Raw genomic sequence first — 20349 nt, 5'->3', positions numbered from 1 at the left:
GTCCATTGCACCTCCAATTTTGGCGTCATCTGCAAACTTACTAACTATATCTCTTATGCTCACATCCAAATCATCTTTATGAATGACGAAAAGTAGTGGACCCAGCACCGACCCTTGTCACACTCCACTGGTCGCAGGCCTCCAGTCTGAAAAACAACTCTCTCCCACCACCCTATGTCTTCTACCTTTGAGCCAGTTCTGTATCCAAATGGCTAGTTCTCCTTGTATTCCATGAGATCTAACCTTGCTAACCAGTCTAACATGGGGAACCTTATTGAACGCCTTACTGAAGACCGTATAGATCATGTCCACCACTCTACCCTCATCCATCCTCTTTGTTACTTCTTCAAAAATCTCAATCAAGTTTGTCAAAATGATTTCCCATGCACAAAGCCATGTCGATTATCCTTAATCATTCCTTGAGTTTACAGATACATGTATATCCTGTCCCTCAGGATTCCTTCCAAGAACCTGCCCACCACCAACATCAGGCTCACTGGCCTCTCGTTCTCTGGATTGTCCTTACCACTCTTTTTAAACAGTGGCACCCTCTTAGCCAACCTCCAGACTTCTGGCACCTTACCTGTGACTATTGATGATACACATATCTCAGCAAGAGGCCCAGCAACCACTTCCCTAGCTTCCCACAGTGTTCGAGGGTACACCTGATCAGGCCCTGGGGATTTGTCCACTTTTATATGTGTCAAGGCATCCAGCACTTCCTCCTCTGTAATATGGACATTTTTCAAGATGTCACCATCTATTTCCCTGCATTCTACATCTTCCATGTTCTTTTCCACAGTAAACACTGATGCAAAACATTTGTTTAGTATCTCCCCATCTCCCGTGGTTCCACATAAAGGCTGCCATGCTGATCTTTGAGGGGCCCTATTCTCTCCCCAGTTACTCTTTTGCCCTTAATGTATTTGTAATGTATTTCAAGAGCATTTGGACAGATATATGGATAGGAAAGGATTAGGAGGATATGGACCAAATGCAGAAAATGGGGTTCGTGTAAATGGACATTTTGGTCAGCATGGACCAGTTGGGGCTGAAGGGTCTATCTCCGTGCTGTAGGACTCTGATTCAATGACTCTGTGACAACGTTAGGCAGCACTGTAGACAGTGCAGATAGTACCACCAACTACAAAGGAAGATTGATAGACTGGGTGAATGGGGAAAACTGTGTTAGATGGAGTTCAATGCAAGCAAGTGTGTAGCTATCAGATCGGAGAACAAAGAGGGAGCACAAAGGAGATTTCCAAGAATTATCCTGGACCTCGGGAGTTGCATTCGGAGGAAAGATTGCATAAATGTGGCCAGTTTCCTCTAGAATTAAGAAGCTTGAGGAGTGATCTGGTCGTTAGCTTCAAGATATGAAAAGGACAAGTGGTAGGTCAAAGCAATGATTCCTACTGGTTGGAGATTCTAGAAAAAGAGAGAACAGAGTCTGAGAATGTGTGCCTAGAGCATTCAGGGGAGGTGTTAGGAATCACTTTCAATCACAAAGGGAGGGAGAGGTTTGGAACTCTCTCTTGGAAGCCAACGTACCCCTCGTTGCATTAGAACCAGTCTCACGACCAGAAACTTGGCTGTTCATGCTATGCTCCCCTGAGAATCCATCACCCCCTACATTTTCCAAAATAGCATACCTGGATCAATTGTTCAGGTTAAATCCCACACTGTTCCCATCAACAGTTTCAGGACAGGGATTGTATGTGGTTAGGTACACGGTAAAGCTTTCTTTACTGTATTTCCATTAAACACTTCCAGGAAAGGGGCATCATGGAGATAGATACAGAATGAAGTTCCCTCTACACTGCCCTCATCATTCCCTCCCTGCTCAAGTAAAACATTACTCTATCAAGCTCAATGTTTCCTTAATTATATCACACTCAGAAAAAAAAATAACAGCAGGTATAATCTGATGAGAGATGCAGATTTCAACTCACTCCAAAAATTCAACACCAAGGTCTTGGTTTGATTCTCTGTTCTGACCCCCTGCTCGATTGCTGGGTGTGAACAGCCACATGGACTGCCCTCCTCATGCCCTGTGCCATGTCATGCTCCCAAGCACAGGATCTGACTCCAATAGAGGAAGGGAGTCCTGAGAGTGACCCAGTTGTGTGAATGGCCTATGTTCATCTGGCACACAGGGATTCTTTCATGGAGCTTTAATATTTCAAAATCCCAATATATTTGGTCATTCCATGTGCCTGTGTAACTGTGTGAGCGAATGTGTGCACGCGTGTGAGAGTGTGACAGCAAATGAGCGAGCACTTCTTCATGAGAACAAGTTTATTCCGCAAACAAACATCAAGCTTTTTGCAAGTAAGGTACAAGTTTAGTTCACAAATGAACACAAAAAATTCTTGGACAATTGAGCAAAAGATTCTTAGCATAAAGTTATGAAACTAAAACAAACATGTCAGCAAGCTTAATGACTGAGCTTCAGCCAAAATCATGATAAGTAGAGTATATAATTAACACACCATATTTACAACTGATCACAAAGATTATTAAACAAATAGATACAAGTTGGTGTTTACAAAATTGAACAGAAGTGTATGATGGAATTGAACACAACACTTTTGAACAACGTACTTCATTTCTAGGAATATGCCAAGTGATACTTCAAGGCTGTTTTGCTTTTGTTATTAATAGCTCATTGATAGTCAATGCCGAGAAATAGCTGCTTGACACAAATGGTTTTCAACATGCTTAGACTCAGGACAGAGTCAATTACAGTATGCACACTACCAAAAGTAATCGCCCTCTGCTGGACTCTATGGATGTCAATCCTCAGCAGAGGGGATCATGCCGTGATTGTCTGTGTGACAGGTAATGTAATCCCACATCAGGGAGATGGAACAAATACCTCGGATCACCCAGCAACGTTAATAAAATACAATTCATAAATAGAACAAAGCATATTGAATAAGAGACTGTCATAGTTACAGGAAGGGGGGAAAAGTCTCAGATACAGTCGCATAAATGGGTCAACTCCAAGAAGGGTGAGAGAGGTCAGCACTTAGGGATATATCCATTTTGAGGATATACCCATTTCTGTTTTGGAAAATATAGGGGGTGATGGATTCTCAGGGGAACGTAGCACAAACAGCCAAGTTTCTGGTAGTGTGACTGGCTCTAATGCAACTAGGGATACGTTGGCTTCCAAGAGATCAATTATGTTAGGGGATTCTGTAGTCAGAGGTACAGACAGACATTTCTGTGGACAGCAGGGAAAAAGCAGAATGGTGTGTTGCATCCCTGGTGCCAGGATCAAGGATGTCTCAGAGAGGGTGCAGAATGTTCTCACAGGGAGAGGGGCCAGCAAGAGGCCATTGTCCACATTGGAACAGAAAAGGTTGAGACTCTGAAGGGAGATTACAGAGAGTTAGGCAGAAATTTAAAAAGGGATGTCCACATGGGTAGTAATATCTGGATTACTCCCAGTGCTACGAGCTAGGTGAGGGCAGGAATTGGAGGATAGAGCAGATGAATGCATGGCTGAGGAGCTGGTGTATGGGAGAAGGATTCACATTTTTGGATCATTGGAATCTCTTTTGGGGTAGAAGTGACTTGTACAAGAAGGACGGATTGCACCTAAAGTCGAACGGGTGGTGGTTGGAGGGGGGGGGGGGGGGGGGGGGGGGCGAAGAGAAGGGGAAGGGTGGGACACACAGGGAGATAGTGAGGAAAGAGATCGACTGGAGACGGGTACAGCTGAGAACAGTCAGGGACAAGGTAGGAGTAATAAATTAAACTAATAAATTGCAATGCAAGGGGCCTAACAGGGAAGGCAGATGAACTCAGGGCATGGTTATGAACATGGGATTGGGATATCATAGCAATTATGGAAACATGGCTCAGGGATGGGCAGGACTGGCAACTTAATATTCCAGGATACAAATGCTACAGGAAGGATAGAAAGGGAGGCAAGAGAGGAGGGGGAGTGGCATTTTTGATAAGGGATAGCATTACAGCTGTGCTGAGGGAGGATATTCCCGGAAATATATCCAGTGCAGTTATTTGGGTGGAACTGAGAAATAAGAAAGGAATGATCACCTTATTGGGATTGTACTATAGACCCCCCAATAGTCAGAGGGAAATTGAGAAACAAACTTGTCAGGAGATCTCAGCTATCTGTAAGAATAATAGGGTAGTTATGGTAGGGGATTTTAACTTTCCAAACGTCAACTGGGATTGCCATAGTGTTAAAGGTTTAGATGGAGAGGAATTTCGAGTGTGTACAAGACAATTTTCTGATTCAGTATGTGGATGTACCTACTAGAGAAGGTGCAAAACTTGACCTACTCTTGGGAAATACGGCAGGGCAGGTGACTGAGGTGTCAGTGGATTCCTGAAGAAGGGCTTACACCCCAAACGTCAATTTTCCTGCTCCTTGGATGCTGTCTGACCTGCTGAGGTTTTCCAGCAACACATTTTTCAGCTCTGATCCCCAGCATCTGCAGTCCTCACTTTCTCCTGAGGTGTCAGTGGGGGAGCTTTTGGGGCCAGCGACTAGAATTCTATTCCTTTTAAAATAGTGATGGAAAAGGATAGACCACATCTAAAAGTTGAAGTTCTAAATTGGAGAAAGGCCAATTTTGATGGTATTAGGCAAGAACTTTCGAAAACTGATTGGAGGCAGATGTTCACAGGTAAAGGGATGGCTGGAAAATAAGTAGCCTTCAGAAATGAGATAACGAGAATCTATAGAAAGTATATTCCTGCTAGGGTGAAAGGGAAGGCTGGTAGGTATAGGGAATGCTGGATGACTAAAGAAATTGAGGGTTTGGTTAAGAAAAAGAAGGAAGCATATGTCAGGTATAGACAGGATAGATCAAGTGAATCTTTAGAAGAGTATAAAAAAAGTAGAGTATACTTAAGAGGGAAATCAGGTGGGCGAAACAGGGACATGAGATAACTTTGGCAAATAGAATTAAGAAGTATCCAAAGGGTTTTGACAAATATATTAAGGACAAAAGGGTAACCAGAGAGAGAATAGGGCCCCTCAAAGATCAGCAAGGCAGACCTTGTGTGGAGCCACAGAAAATGGGGGAAGATACAAACTGAATATTTTGCAACAGTGTTTACTGTGGAAAAGAATAAGAAAGATATACACTGTAGGGAAATAAATGGTGACATCATGCAAAATGCCCAGATAACAGAGGAGGAAGTGCTGGGTGTCTTGAAAAGCTTAAAGGTGGATAAATCCCCAGGACCTGATCAGGTGTACCCTCGAACACTGTGGGAAGCTAGAGAAGTGATTGCTGGGCCTCTTGCTGAGATATTTGTATCATCAATAGTCACAGGTGAGGTACCGGAAGACTGGAGGTTGTCAAACGTGGTGCCACTATTGAAGAAGGACAGTAAAGGCAAGCCAGGGAACTATAGACCGGTGAGCCTGACCTCGGTGGTGGACAAGTTGTTAGAGGGAATCCTGAGGGACAGGATGTATATGTATTTGGAAAGGCAAGGACTGATTCGGGATAGTCAACGTGGCTTTGTCCGTGGGAAAAAATGTTACACAAACTTGATTGAAGTTTTTGAAGAAGTAGCAAAGACAATTGAGGAGGGTAGAGCAGTAGATGTGATCTATATGGACTTCAGTAAGGCGCTCGAGAAGGTTCCCCATGGGAGACTGATTAGCAAGCTTAGATCCCATGGAATACAGGGAGAACTAGTCATTCAGATACAGAACTAGCTCAAAGGTAGAAGACAGAGGGTGGTGGTGGAGGGTTGCTTTTCAGACCAGTGGAAGTGCCACAAGGATCGGTGCTGGGCCTTCTATTTTTTGTCATTTACATAAATGATTTTGATGCGAGCATAAGAGGTACAGTTAGTAAGTTTGCAGATGACACCAAAATTGGAGGTGTAGTGGACAGCGAAGAGGGTTACCTCCGACTACAACAGGATCTGGACCAGATGTGCCAATGGGCTGAGAAATGGCAGATGAAGATTAATTCAGATAAATGCGAGGTGCTGCATTTTGGGAAAGCAAATCTTAGCAGGACGTATACACTTAATGGTAAGGTCCTAGGGAGTGTTACTGAACAAAGAGACCATGGAGTGCAGGTTCATGGCTTCTTGAAAGTGGAGTCGCAGGTAGATAGGATAGCGAAGGCGGCATTTGGTATGCTTTCCTTTATTGGTCAGAGTATTGAGTACAGGAGTTGGGAGGTCATGTTGCGGCTGTATAGGACATTGGTTTAGGCCACTGTTGGAATATTGCGTGCAATTCTGCTCTCCTTCCTATCGGAAAGATGTTGTGAAACTTTAAAGGGTTCAGAAAAAGAGTTACAAGGAGATTGCCAGGCTTGGAGGATCTGAACTACAGGGAGAGGCTGAACTGGCTGGGGCTGTTTTCCCTGGAGCATCGGAGGCTGAGGAGTGACCTTATAGAGGATTACAAAATTATGTGGGGTAGGGATAGGATAAATAGACAAAGTCTTTTCCGTGGGGTCGGGGAGTCCAGAACTAGAGGGCATAGGTTTAAGGTCAGAGGGATAATATATAAAAGAGATCGAAGAGACAACTTTTTCAACATTACAACATTTAAGAGGCGTTTGGATGGGTATATGAATAGGAAGGGTTTGGAGGGTTATGGGCCGGGTGTTGGCATGTGGGACTAGATTGGGTTGGAATATCTGTTTGGCATGGATGGGTTGGACTAAAGGGTCTGTTTCCATGCTGTACATCTCTATGACTCTATAACTCACTGTCACCATCAGCAAGAATTCACTAAATCAAGTGATTATTAATTTATAGTTTAGATCAGTGTCCGTGGTTACTGAATCCATTCAGTCGTCTACCAAATGCTGTTGATTAGAATGTAAGAAACAGAACCAGCAGTACGCCATCTGGCTCATTGACCATGCTCTGCCAAGATCACAACTGATTTTTCTGCAGACTCAGCTCCATTTACCCACTGACTCAAAATAACCTTTAGATCTTTGAACAGGAAAGGAATTATCTTTGCCGCAAGGCAGACTTAACTACTTCACTAGGCAGGGAATTCCACAGATTTTCAATGCTTTGGGTGAAAAAGTTCCTCCTCAACTCAGTCCTAAATCTCTTCTGTTACTTTGGTGCTATTTTCCCAGTTCTAGTTTCACCCACCAGTGGAAACAGCCTTTCTGTTTCTATCTTATCTACTCCCTTCATAATTTTATATGTTTCTATATAATTCTGCTCATTCTTCTAAATTCCAAGGAGTATAGTCCCATTCTATGCAATCTCTCGTCATAAGCCAATCCTCTGAATTCAGGAATCTCCTCTGCACTTGTTCCAGTGACAGTACATCTTTTCTTAAGTGAGGAGATCAAAACTGCAAGTAGTACTCTACAGGTGGCCACACCAGCACCCTGTACAGCTGCAGCATAACCTCGTTATTTTTTAAGCACCATCCCTCTATGAATGAAAGGCAATATTCCATTTGACTTACTAATTACCTTTTGCACCTGCAAACCAACATTTTGTGATTCATGCAGGACACCCAAGTCCTTCTGCACAGCAGTTGTGAACTTGCCTAAAATGGGAACAGTCAGTCGGCTATGCTACTGTACCCTGCCCAACTCGTTTCTTTTAATGCCTCAGCGGTGACAGCAGCAGTTAATTCATTGCACCCTCTGTTTAAGTGGGTCGGATCTGTTGTGTCCATTTGAACAGAGTTCGCTGGTACCTGCAGGACATTTGTCCTCCTACTTTCCGCTCGGATGAGAAATTGACATTAAAAAAATCACAATAAAAAGTTTTAAAGTCCAAATATTTGAAGGGCAGCAGTGACTCAACAGATTGCACTGTTACCTCACAGCACCAGGGACTCAGGTTCAAACCCAGCCTCAGGAGACTGTGTGCAGTCTGCATCTTATTCACGTCTGTGGGTGTTTCCACCAGAGGCTCCAGTTTCCTCCCACAGTCCAAAGGTGTGCAGGTTCACTGGATTCACCGCAGTAAATGCAGGGATATGGGGATAAGCTGGAATGCTCTTTGGAGGGTCGGTGCAGACACATTGGGCCTCTTACTGCATGGTATGGATTCTACTCTACACAACCAGTTTTCTTTTCCATTCACTTCCCAAAGGTGGGGGTTGCTGGTAAAGTCACTGACCTCAATTTCCCCGAGCTGTTACTTTTGGTCAGCCTTCTTCTATCTTTGATTTCACTGTTATTATCTGTTCCCATTCTGTGATTTGGGAAGTCTGATGAATACGGTGAAACTTTGTCATTACTTTACAAGAGCGAGGTGAGAACGGTCAAACGACGTCGGATCGGATGTAAAATAAAGCAGGAAATAATATCATGTATTGTAGATCCATCAGATTCTGAAAAACAGCACCAACAGAACAGAGTTATGGCATAAGGAACCTGACTCAGAATATCAAACTATCTTCCTCCTGTATAACTGTTGATAACCTTGCTCTGTTAAGACCAGACTCCATACATTATACCCTCGGTAGTTTAGACATGGACACTATATGCCCATTTACTGCAGTGTAGTTCAGACTGAATCAACTACTTCCACAATTTTTTTTTTCAGCATGCAGGAGAATTTACCAGGTCAATTCTTTATTTGACATGTTCCAGACGGTGTGCACCACTTCAATTCTGTTCAGTTGTCTGGTTGAAAATAACACTAATAACAATGGGACAGAGTCGGCATTTAATACACGGGCCCAAATATTCTTAGTGATTGGTTCTCCTTTTTTCCCCCAAAAAATGTTAGTACTGAGCTCTACTTTTGTAGCTGAAAATTCTGACTCAATCCCCAACAAATACTGAGTGTAGTTGAAATGAATACAGTTTCCCTTAGTGCAAGGGTACGGGGGAAGTCAAGCCAGCCCCTTTATTTCAGGGGTGTGTCGAGTCTGCAGCACAGAGACCACTACAGCTACTCAGAAAGGGTAAGAATGTGAGGTAAGCATGGGGTACCATAAAAGTAGTAGACTGTTATTTAGCTAGGATTGAATGGTGTTAGGGCTGTGGGGGCTGGTGGCTGAGAATTTTGAAGCCAACGGAAGAGTTTCGAAAAATGTCAGGGTTGACAGAGAGGTGCTGGGCAAGTATTGAGGAAAGCACACCTCAGGGAAGGCAATGGCCAAAGTGACTTTTTAAAATGGTATTGGGTTGGGGTCTTCACTGCCTAACATTTCCTTTTCTGTCAAATTTATTCATGTTGTGGGCTGTGAATGCTACTGGCTGGGCCAACATTTATTGCCCATCACTAGTTGGCCTTGAGATAGCATTGGTGAGCTGCCTTCCTCAAATCGCTTGAGGGAGGGAATTCCAGGATTTTGACCCATTGACAGTAAAAGAACAAGAATATACAGAGGAACCTCGATTATCCTAATATTGCATTAGCTTAAGAGGATCTCAGGGTCCCAATAGAAACATTATGTCACAGATCTTTTTCAACCCTCATGACGTCTTTTGTTTATAGGTACAATGCTTAAAAATGAACTTGGCTCACTGAAATGCTGCAGAGAACAGTGCCTGGACAGTCCAGCCATTGTCTCCAAATGAGGGTTGGAGAATTTGAGCTATTGAGAGAGGCTGAACAGGCTGGGGCTGTTTTTCCTGGAGTGTCAGAGGCAGAGGGGTGACATTATAAAGGTTTATAAAATCATGAGGGGCATGGATAGTATAAATAGACAAAGTGGGAGAGTCCAGAACTAGAGGGCACAGGTTTAGGGTGAGAAGGGAAGGACATAAAAGAGACCCAAGGGGCAACATTTTCATGCAGAGGGTGTTACGTGTATGGAAGGAGCTGCCAGAGGAAGTGGCGGAAGCTGGTACAAATGCAACATTTAAAAAGGCATTTGGATGGGTATATGAATAGGAAGGGTTTGGAGGGATGTGGGCCGGGTGCTGGCAGGTGGGACTAGATTAGGTTGGGATATCTGGTCGGCGTGGATGGGTTAGACTGAAGGATTTGTTTCTGTGCTGTACATCTCTATGAGTCTATGACTGATCTCCCACCCTCCCTCTGGAGTTCTACATAGGGGTTAATCCTAAACCCTCCTTTCTCAGGTAATTCCTCCACCCCCATTGTCCTGTATAGGGCAAAGGTGGAACCTGTCAAAAAGTTGCAGTAAAAAGTTGGGGGGGTGGGGTGGAATATGGGCGTGGGCGGGTCGGCCAGGGGTGCAGACAGTGGATGGGGGTTCACACGCAGTGTGCTGCTGCCTAGTCTCCTGAATGGGTAGCAGGCTTAAACTCCAAGCTCCAGAGGAAATCAATTAACCGAATAAATCAATTATGTGAACAAAATATTGCCCACCCACCTCATTCACACAATCAAAAATCCGCAGTATTTCTAAGTCAGGATGATGAGGGGCTGAGAGGGGAATTTGAAGGTAGTGGTGCCAATAAAGCATGCTGCTTTGTCCGAGATGGTGTTGGAGCTGTACCCATCCAGGCAAATGGGGAGTATTCCATCACACTCCTGACTTGTGCATTATAGATGGTGGACAAGCTCTGGGAGTCAGGAGAAGAGTTACTCACCACAGTATTCCTAGCCTCTGACCTGCTTTTGTAGCCAGTGCGTTGATGTCGTGAGTCAAGTTGATTTTCTGATCAATGACAACTGCTAGGATGTTGATAGTGGGGTATTCAGTGATAGTAACAACATTCATGTCAACGGTTGATGGTTAGATAGTCTCTTAGTGATGATCAGCCTGGCGTTTGCATGGAATGTCACTCACCACTTGTCAGCCCAAACCTGGATATTGTCCAGATCCTGTTGAATTTGGACATTGATTGCTTCAATGTCTGAGGAGTCATGAGTGGTGCTGAACATTGTGCAGTCATCAGCGACCATCCCCCCATCTGACCTTCTGACAGAGGAAAGGTCATTGATGAAGCAGCTGAGGTTGGTCAATCAGAGGACACTACCCTGAGGAACTCCTGCAGAGATGTCCTGGAGCTGAGGTGACTGACCTCCAACAATCACCATCTTCCTACGTGTCAGGTATAACTCTAATCAGAGGTTTCCTCCCTACCCATTGATTCCAGTTTTGCCAAACCTTATGATGCCAGACTGGGTCAAATGTAGCCTTGACGTCAAGGGCTGACACTCTTGCCTCACCTCTGGAATTCAGCTCTCTTGTCCATGTTTGAACCAAGGCTGTAATGAGGTCAGAAGCTGAATGGCTCTGGCAGAACCCAAACCGGGCATCACCAACCAGGTTGTTGCTGAGCAAGTGCTGCTTGATAGCACTGTTGATGATACCTTCCATCACTTTACTGATGATCGACCGATGGGGTGGTAATTGGCCAGGTTGGATTTTTCCTGCTTTTAATGTACAGGACGTACTTGGACAATTTTTCACATTGTCGGGTAGATGCCAGCATTGTAACTGTGCTGGAACAGCTTAGCAAGAGTAGCAGCAAGCTCTGGAGCACAAATCTGGAGTACTATTGCTGGAATGATGCCAGGGCCTGTAGACTTTACAGTATCCGGTGCTTCCAACCATTTCTTGATATTACAAGGAGGGAATTAAATTGGCTGAAGACTGGTATCTGTAATGCTGGGGGCTACTGGAGGCAGCCGAGATGGATCACCCATTCAGCACTTTTGGCTGAAGATTGCTGCGAAAGCTTCACCCTTATCTTTTGTATGGATGTGCTGGGCTCTTCAATCATTGAGGATTGAGTTATTGGAGGAGCCTCCTCCTCCAGTGAGTTGTTTAACCATTCACCACTGTTCACGATATGCTGGGCTATGAGGTCACAGACTGAAAGACAATTCTGCTACTGTTGATGGTATCCACAGAGGTGTTGTGGACCCAGTCTGGAGTTGCTAGATCTATTTGAAGGTTACCATATTTAGCACGGGGATCACGTGGCACTCAATGTCAGACATTATTCTGAATTTGAGGGTGGGGATTCATCTCCACAAGAACTGTGTGGTGCTCACTCTTACCAATACTGTCGTGGACAGATGCATCTGCAGTTGGCAGATTGGTAAGGATGAGGTCAAGTTTGTTTTTCCCTTTTGTTGATTTTCTCACCAGCTTCTGCAGACCCAGTCGAGCAGTTATATCCTGTAGGACCCAGCTAGCTCAATCCTGGGTAACTTAACTTTTCAGAAGTGGAACCGTCCAAAATGTTCCAACTTTAGTGGATTCTTTAGGAGAGTTGCAGAAAATGGCTCTCCCATCAGTCTTCAGTTCCCCAGATGATATCCACAGGGTTTTGGATTAGTGGTGCTTCAAGAGCACAGCAGTTCAGGCAGCATCCGAGGAGCAGCAAAATCGACGTTTTGGGCAAAAGCCCTTCATCAGGAATAAAAGCAGAGAGCCTGAAGCGTGGAGAGATAAGGTAGAGGAGGGTGGGGGTGGAGTGCAATAGGTGAGTAGGGGAGGGGATGAAGGTGATAGGTCAGGGAGGAGGGTGGAGTGGATAGGTGGAAAAGAAGATAGGCAGAAAGGACAAGTCATGGGGACAGTGCTAAGCTGGAAGTTTGGAATTGGGTGAGGTGGGGGAAGGGGAAATGAGGAAACTGTTGAAATCCACATTATGGTCTGGGAGATCCGCAGGGCATCACAGACCAAACTATCATCTCCCAGACCATACAAAACCTCATCACGTCAGGAGATCTCCCACCCACAGCTTCCAACCTCATAGTCCGGGAACCCCACACTGCCCGGTTCTACCTCCTTCCCAAGATCCACAAGCCTGACCACCCTGGCCGACCAATTGTCTCAGCATGCTCCTGCCCCACTGAACTGGTGGGCGGCACGGTGGCACAGTGATTAGCACTGCTGCCTCACAACGCCAGAGACCCGGGTTCATGTCCCGCCTCAGGCGACTGACTGTGTGGAGTTTGCACATTCTCCCAGTGTCTGCGTGGGTTTCCTCCGGGTGCTCCGGTTTCCTCCCACAGTCCAAAGATGTGCAGGTCAGGTGAATTGGCCATGCTAAATTGCCTATAGTGTTAGGTAAGGGGTAAATGTAGGGGTATGGGTGGGTTGCGCTTTGGCAGGGCGGTGTGGACTTGTTGGGGTGAAGGGCCTGTTTCCACACTGTAAGTAATCTAATCTAACTCATCTCTACCTACCTCGACACTGTCCTACCACTCCTAGTCCCACATATGTTCGAGATGCCACCCACGCCCTCCACCTCCTCCAAGACTTCCATTGCCCCGGCCCCCAACGCCTCATCTTCACCATGGATATCTAATCCCTCTACACCTCCATCCGCCATGACCAGGGCCTCCAAGCCCTCTGTTTTTTTCCTCTCCCGATGTCCCCAACAGTATCCTTCCACCAACACTCTCATTCGTTTGGCAGAACTGGTCCTCACCCTTTACAATTTCTCCTTCGAATCCTCCCACTTCCTCCAGACCAAAGGGGTAGCCATGGGCACACGTATGGGCCGCAGCTATGCCTATCTCTTTGTTGGCTACATAGAACAGTCGATCTTCCGTAATTACACCGGCACCACTCCCCACCTCTTCCTCCGCTACATTGATGACTGCATTGGCGCCACCTCATGCTCCCATAAGGAGCTTGAGCAATTCATCAACTTCACCAACACATTCCACCCTGACCTTAAATTTACCTGGACCATCTCTGACACCTCCTTCCCCTTCTTGGATCCTTCCATCTCCACTAATGACGACCGACTTGACACTGACATTTTTAAAAAACTCACCAACTCCCACAGCTACCTGGATTACACCTCTTCCCAACCTACCTCTTGCAAAAATGCCATCCCGTATTCCCAATTTCTCCGCCTCCGCCGTATCTGCTCCCATGAGGACCAGTTCCACCACAGAACACACTAGATTGCCTCCTTCTTTATATACCGCAATTTCCCTTCCCACGTGGTTAAAGATGCCCTCCAACGCATCTCGTCCACATCCCGCACCTCCGCCCTCAGACCCCACCCCTCCAACTGTAACAAGGACAGAACGCCCTGGTGCTCACCTTCCACCCTACCAACCTTCGCATAAACCAAATCATCCACCGACATTTCCGCCACCTCCAAAAAGACCCCACCAACAGGGATATATTTCCCTCCCCACCCCTTTCCGCCTTCCGCAAAGACCGTTCCCTCCGTGATTACCTGGTCAGGTCCACGCCCCCCTAGAACCCACCCTCCCATCCTGACCCCTTCCTCTGCTACCGCAGGAACTGCAAAACCTGCACCCACACCTCCTCCCTCACTGCCATCCAAGGCCCTTAAGGAGCCTTCCACATCCAAAGTTTTACCTGCACATCTACTAATATCATTTACTGCAACTGTTGCTACCGCTGCGGTCTCCTCTACTTTGGGGAGACTGGACGCCTCCTAGCAGAGCGCTTTAGGGAACATCTCCGGGATACCCGCACCAATCAACTACACCGCCCTGTGGCCCAACATTTCAACTCCCCCTCCCACTCTGCCGAGGAGATGGAGGTCCTGGGCCTCCTTCACCGCCGCTCCCTCACCACCAGATGCCTGGAGGAAGAATGCCTCATCTTCTGCCTCAGAACACTTCAACCCCAGGGCATCAATGTGGACTTCAACAGTTTCCTCAATTCCCCTTCCCCCACCTCACCCTCGTTCCAAACTTCCAGCTCAGCACTGTCCCCATGACTTGTCCTACCCGCCTATCTTCTTTTCCACCTATCCACTCCACCCTCCTCCCTGACCTATCACCTTCATCGCCTTCACAACTCAGCTATTGTACTCCATGCTACTTTCTCCCCACCCCCACCCTCCTCTAGCTTATCTCTCCACACTTCAGGCTCTCTGCCTTTATTCCTGAGGAAGGGCTTTTGCCTGAACCATCGATTTTGCTGACCCTCGGATGCTGCCTGAACAGCTGTGCTCCTCCAGCGCCACTAATCCAAAATCTGGTTTCCAGCATTTGCAGTCATTGTTTTAACCTATATCCACCAGGTGTTATGTCCAGGTTTCTGCAAGATCTTGACATGCAACTCCAGCCTGTGCTGCTCCAACAAATTCCTGGCCACTGGAATTGTTCCTTTCTTAATGGAAATAATGCAGCAAAGTACTTACTTTTCAGTGTAACTCCCTGGTTGCAAAATCTGCCAGTATCTGCTGCAACAGAATACTCTCCAAGGCAGCCCACACAGTAGATATTTAATCCTTTTGAATCTATCACAGTTGAAGAGCCCCTGTCCTCAACACATGGTGGTGCACTTCCCAAGCAGAGACACTAGGAGCAAATATCACTTGGGAATCCTTGGGTCTTCACTTCCAAGCCCTTAGGGTAATTGTCAGTGTCACACTGTGCAGCCCACAGGGAGCCCCACGATGGCTCTTTCATGGGTGTGTATTTCCAACTGAAGAATACTCAGACCTGGATATCCTACAGAAGCTGTGCTATGGGGCCAAGCCCCCCAGAGTCTGGTGACCCTGTGGCTCGACCTCTGACCTCAATGGGAGACCACCCTCACCCTCACCCAGCTCGAGCTAGAGCTTCAGCAACAGCCAATAGGATTTCACTCTGGAGTACAGCCACTTCGAGGAGAGGAAATCAGATAATTGTTCAAATGTTGAATGCAATGGTAATATAAATTGAAATGCCCATGTGTACACAGTCAGGTTGGGTCTCAGTGACTCCAGCAACTTCAGTTGTCTTCTCATTTGAACTGAATCGATTGCCCCATAACCTGAAATATGAAAATTATATGAGGAAAGAAAAAAAAGAGTTAGTGTCAATAACAGGGAAACTGGAGTTTACATTTCAAGAAAACTTATAGATAAATATAAGCTTTAAATTTAATGAATCCTGTTCATACTTTATTTATCATATAGAAAATTCACAAATACTCACGTAACCTCCTGCAGGTCCGTATGAGGCGTTGGAAAAAGGGAACAGATTGGTCTGTGAAGGAGTTTTCTGACAGATCCAAATAAATCAATGACTGGTTTATACTCCGAGTGGATGAAAGATCCTCGGCATAAGAATCTGAGAGACCGTTATGGTGCATTCTGGGGATAAGCGAGAGTAAAATGAGGGTAAATCCACAATGTTCTCGATGTCAATAATAATGTACAATGTGAAGTCCTCAAGATTTAACTGACACGAAAAATTGGATTGCTCCTGGATAATTCATGTCTGACTACCATCTACTTTCATCACAACAAGGAAAAAGCAGCAAATGAAAAGGTTTAGTGACAAAGAAAGGGATGGGGAAACCAGAGTGAATGAAAGAACAAAATAAACTTTCACAAACCTTGCAGCAAAATAAACTGCAGGAGTGTTTAAATGACAAGAGGGTAACAATGCACAACAGTTTATCTGCATCCTCACTTTCTTGCTCTGAATTACAAGGAAGGATAATGGGTTAAATCCGTGGAGCAGGAATGAAGTTATATCATGGTCCTTATCTTCAACACCAGCAGGAATGAAGTTCCTGCTGGTGTTGAAGATAAGGACCATGATATAACTGGAAGCTATGAAATCCTGGTAACAGGACAGGAATCAGGAAGTCTGGTCACATGGGTAGGGCAATCATGAATGCAAGACTGTCAGGGCTGCACGATTAACAGCCAGCAGACAGAGGAAGTGCTGTCCATTCAGTGTGGACAGAGGACGTCCTGCTTCAGCCAACGCTGGTTTGGTTTTAAAAAGGTAGTTAAGAATAAAGAACAATGCAACACAGGAATAGGCCCTTCCATCTCCAAGCCTGTGACGATACACTTTGCCCTTCCAAACTCAAGTCTTTCCAACCTTTCTTCATCGCTAATGCCAGGCAACATCCTGGCAAACGTTTTCAGTACTCTCTCCAAAGCATCCATGTCCTTCTGCTAGTGTGGTGATCAGAACTGTACGCAATATTCCAAGTGTATTCCATGACAACTGTCATCCATTTACAATCTGCTTGTGCACTTAATAATTAATGCTGCTGCAAAGTCACTTCATATTCAGTGACAGGCACTAAGCTGATGGATTGAACCTGACTACTGAGGCTCAAAGTGACTACACGCTATTGGGATGCTTACAGCATCTCTGGTTTGCTTGGCTTTTTTGCACTTTGTCCCTTTCGCTAAAGATACCAGATTTACAGTACTGCTTATTGCCCTGTCACTTTGAGCAGAAGGAAAACAAGGAAATTTATGTCAACAGTACACAGTCAAAGGAGGGTCAAGGGCAGCTTCCAATACTACTCCAGGAACTTGGGTACAGTCAGTCAGCCACTTGGAGTGGTCACAGTCAGAATCCTCTCCACATACGGGGCAGACAGCTGAATGTTGGACAGCCCACCCCATGTCTTCATTCTTTCTGCATTATTGTGGGTGATTTCTCCTAAATTTACAGACTAAGGGAAACAAAACTGGGTGGCATAGCTGTTACAGCGAGCAGTTGTGAGAAAAATGTGGTGAGGTATTTTGAGTAGGCAGCAGGGCCATGCAGGGTTAATGATGTAGGGACATTGGGAGAGTAACAGTGAGTGAAGGAAGATGGTGCATGCAACAGTGAGTATTAGAATGGGTGCAAGGTGCATGCAGTAGTAGAGGCAGAGTGAGTCTAAGGTAGCAGAGTAGATTACGCAATTTACGGTGGTGGATCAGAGAAAGTAAGTTCCCTTCCTCCTACAATGCGGACTATTCCTCAAGATGGCGGAGACCACACTGATTGAGGTGGAACCCCAGACCAGGCTAGCAAGGTCTGGTGTTGCGACTTCTGGTCAGTTCTGACAGAAGAGAAGGGCTTTTCTCTGCACAGTCCCATTCAGCGTGACCTGCAATTGTCGAATTCACCTAATCTGCCTTTTCAGGGACAGATGGCAGGATCTTTGAAGGGCAGTTCTGTACAGACACTGCTTGTCTGGGCATGCAATTACCTTTTAAAGATGCACCAGGGATGCCAGCCCATTCTAAAATATGCAGACAGTGGTGGGTGGTGTAATCAGACCACTGCAGGGGTAGGCAAGGTAGTTATTGAGGAAAGATTGGGATGATAGCACAAGAAAATTCAAGATCTCAGAGACACAAACCCTGTACGACGCATGATAAAATTGGCACTGAGCCAAAAAAAGTTAAAATGATTCGGCCTGTTAGTCTCTTCACAGCTGACCATTAATCAAAACTTAGAAAGTCAGCTCTAATAGACAAAGGCCATAAAATAATTTGAATTCATCTTTCCCTTGTCTGCAAATGCAATTTGATATGGATGCAATAACATATTACAGCATTAGATCTCTATTAGGTATTTCTATAACAACTAACAAAATGAGATTTTATTTTTGTTATTGTATGCTGCCCCATGTAAATTTTCACTACCACTATGACAGATACCCATAATATAACATTTTAGACAACATTATTCCTGATGACATGGATAATAAACAATGCCAGATTTCCGGGTATTGTAAACACAGGGTGTCATTGTGGTACTTACTCCAGTGTCTCTATTTTACAGTCGGGATTCTTCAGACCCTCACACAGTGATGTCACATTGGAATCTCCCAGATTGTTTTCACTCAGTCTACAGAGGAGAGAAAGAGAGAGAGAGAGAGAGAGAGAGAGAGAGAGAGAGAGAGAGAGAGAGAGAGAGAGAGAGAGAGAGATGGTAGCACGAACAGCAAGTTAACAACACTCTTTAGAAGTGGCATTTACACTGCTGCTGTGTTTAGGGATGATTGGCTGCAGACAGGTTGACCCCACAGGGTGTGTACAAAATCAGATTTGCCTGGTAACAAGCAACTGATTGATTTGTGGAGATATGGCTAGCTGCGAATGACAAAGGCTACCTGTCTGTCAACAAGCATGTGATTGACTTGTGGGTGTGAACAACACTGCCAGAAGTTTTCAGACCTCTTGAAAGGGAGGTGGTGGCTTTTGCTGCAGTGGAAAGTACTGGAATCTTGAAAAAAGCCAGTATATTTTTCATCACCATTTGTTTTAAGGTGTAGCTTTTAACAAAAAAGGCAGATTTTACAATTTGTGAATCAGTTACTCAATGCCTCCTGTAAGGAAGTGTACCTAGGGAAGAGCAACTGAAGAAAAGCAATTTCTGGCAAGTGAAACATCATCTCAATGGAGAGGGGGTATTGTCTATTTTTCTGTTTTTTTTCCCAATCCATCCATAACAATTTCTTTTTTTGTGCCTGTCCGTATGTATATGGGGTGCTTTATGACAATATTAGAGTTTTAATTAGTAAAGTTATACAACAACTGTTCATAGTTTCTCAAAAGATTAATTTCTGGTAAGAATCCTTTACATCACCTGCAAAGTAAACTCATACCCTACATCAAATAATTTTATTGCTGCACCTTCAACAGTAATCCCCCAGAGCTACTATTAACAAATTGCAAACATTCACTGGACATTGAATTACTGGACTCTAATTCACACTAATGCCAATATCTTAATTTTAAAAGCAATTCATAATTTTCCTAGGGTGTGTATGTGCGTGTTGAGGGGTTTAGCGACACTGTGGGGTGGAGGGCCATGTGTCTGCATTTGTTGTGATCTATACCCCAATGGCCTTCTTGTACAAATCAAGCTTTTTGTTTTAATCCTCCAGAACTTTTCAGTTTAATTTAAAAGTAGAACCTCATGGACATAGATTCTGGTGGAGACAGCTTGGCCTAATTCCAACACGAAAGTAAAGAAGATAAACCAAAACCACCTTCAGTACACACAGACAAGAACACAAAAAATAATTCAACTCTCTTTCCGGTCACATGGCTATCATTCCTCGATAATCAAATTCGATCTCCAGAACCAGAGGGGATTGACCCTGCCAAGTTTTGGAATGTTCCTAAATCTAAGACTTTATAAGAATGACACAATTTTCACTGAATTAAAAGATGAAGTGGCAATTCCTTGCACCTTAAAACCATGCATTATTTTAATCTTCATACTATTTGTATGCGTAACATCATAACCATATTAACTGTTGCTATAAAATCCATTCCACTCAACTTTATACAAGGAAGAAATTTTATTCCCTGTCATTACATTGTTGAAATATCGTCGTTCTCTTGATTGTAGGGAAGGGGCAGTTTCCACTTTATTCACCATTCAACAGGCTGCAAATCTACTGCTGGCGCAACTATTGTCATATTTCAAAGGAATTTCTAGGAGCCCCCAACTCCCGACTGGACTCAAGCTGGAGTGGACTGTTAGAAAATCCTGTTGTCTATCACTGCAAATTTTATCGGACGCTGTCCGCTTTGTGCAAGCATCTATCAATGTGCTGGTTAAATAGTGATTTGGAATCTTTAAAACAGAAGGCTTTATTATTTTTACTGAACTGTGATCAATGCAAATAATTAAGCTTGAAAACTTCATCTTGTGTAATTGCCTCAATTTAAAATACTTTGCACGCCTTAAGGAATCGGCTTATTATTTCTGATGACACTTTGATCATCTTCC

The 20349-nt window shown here is 44.7% G+C and overlaps 1 pseudogene; it reads right to left on the bottom strand.

Annotated features, from left to right (window-relative positions):
• Positions 1-3635: 3635 nt before the first annotated feature.
• The window catches only part of LOC140468663 (NACHT, LRR and PYD domains-containing protein 1-like), a 63330-nt pseudogene continuing 46616 nt past the window's right edge, over positions 3636-20349 (bottom strand).

The sequence above is a fragment of the Chiloscyllium punctatum genome, chromosome 47 (genome assembly GCF_047496795.1).
Source record: "Chiloscyllium punctatum isolate Juve2018m chromosome 47, sChiPun1.3, whole genome shotgun sequence".
In the NCBI taxonomy this organism is placed as follows: domain Eukaryota; kingdom Metazoa; phylum Chordata; class Chondrichthyes; order Orectolobiformes; family Hemiscylliidae; genus Chiloscyllium; species Chiloscyllium punctatum.
Note: the sequence above shows the minus strand (reverse complement) of the source record. Positions and strands in the feature narration are given on the sequence as shown.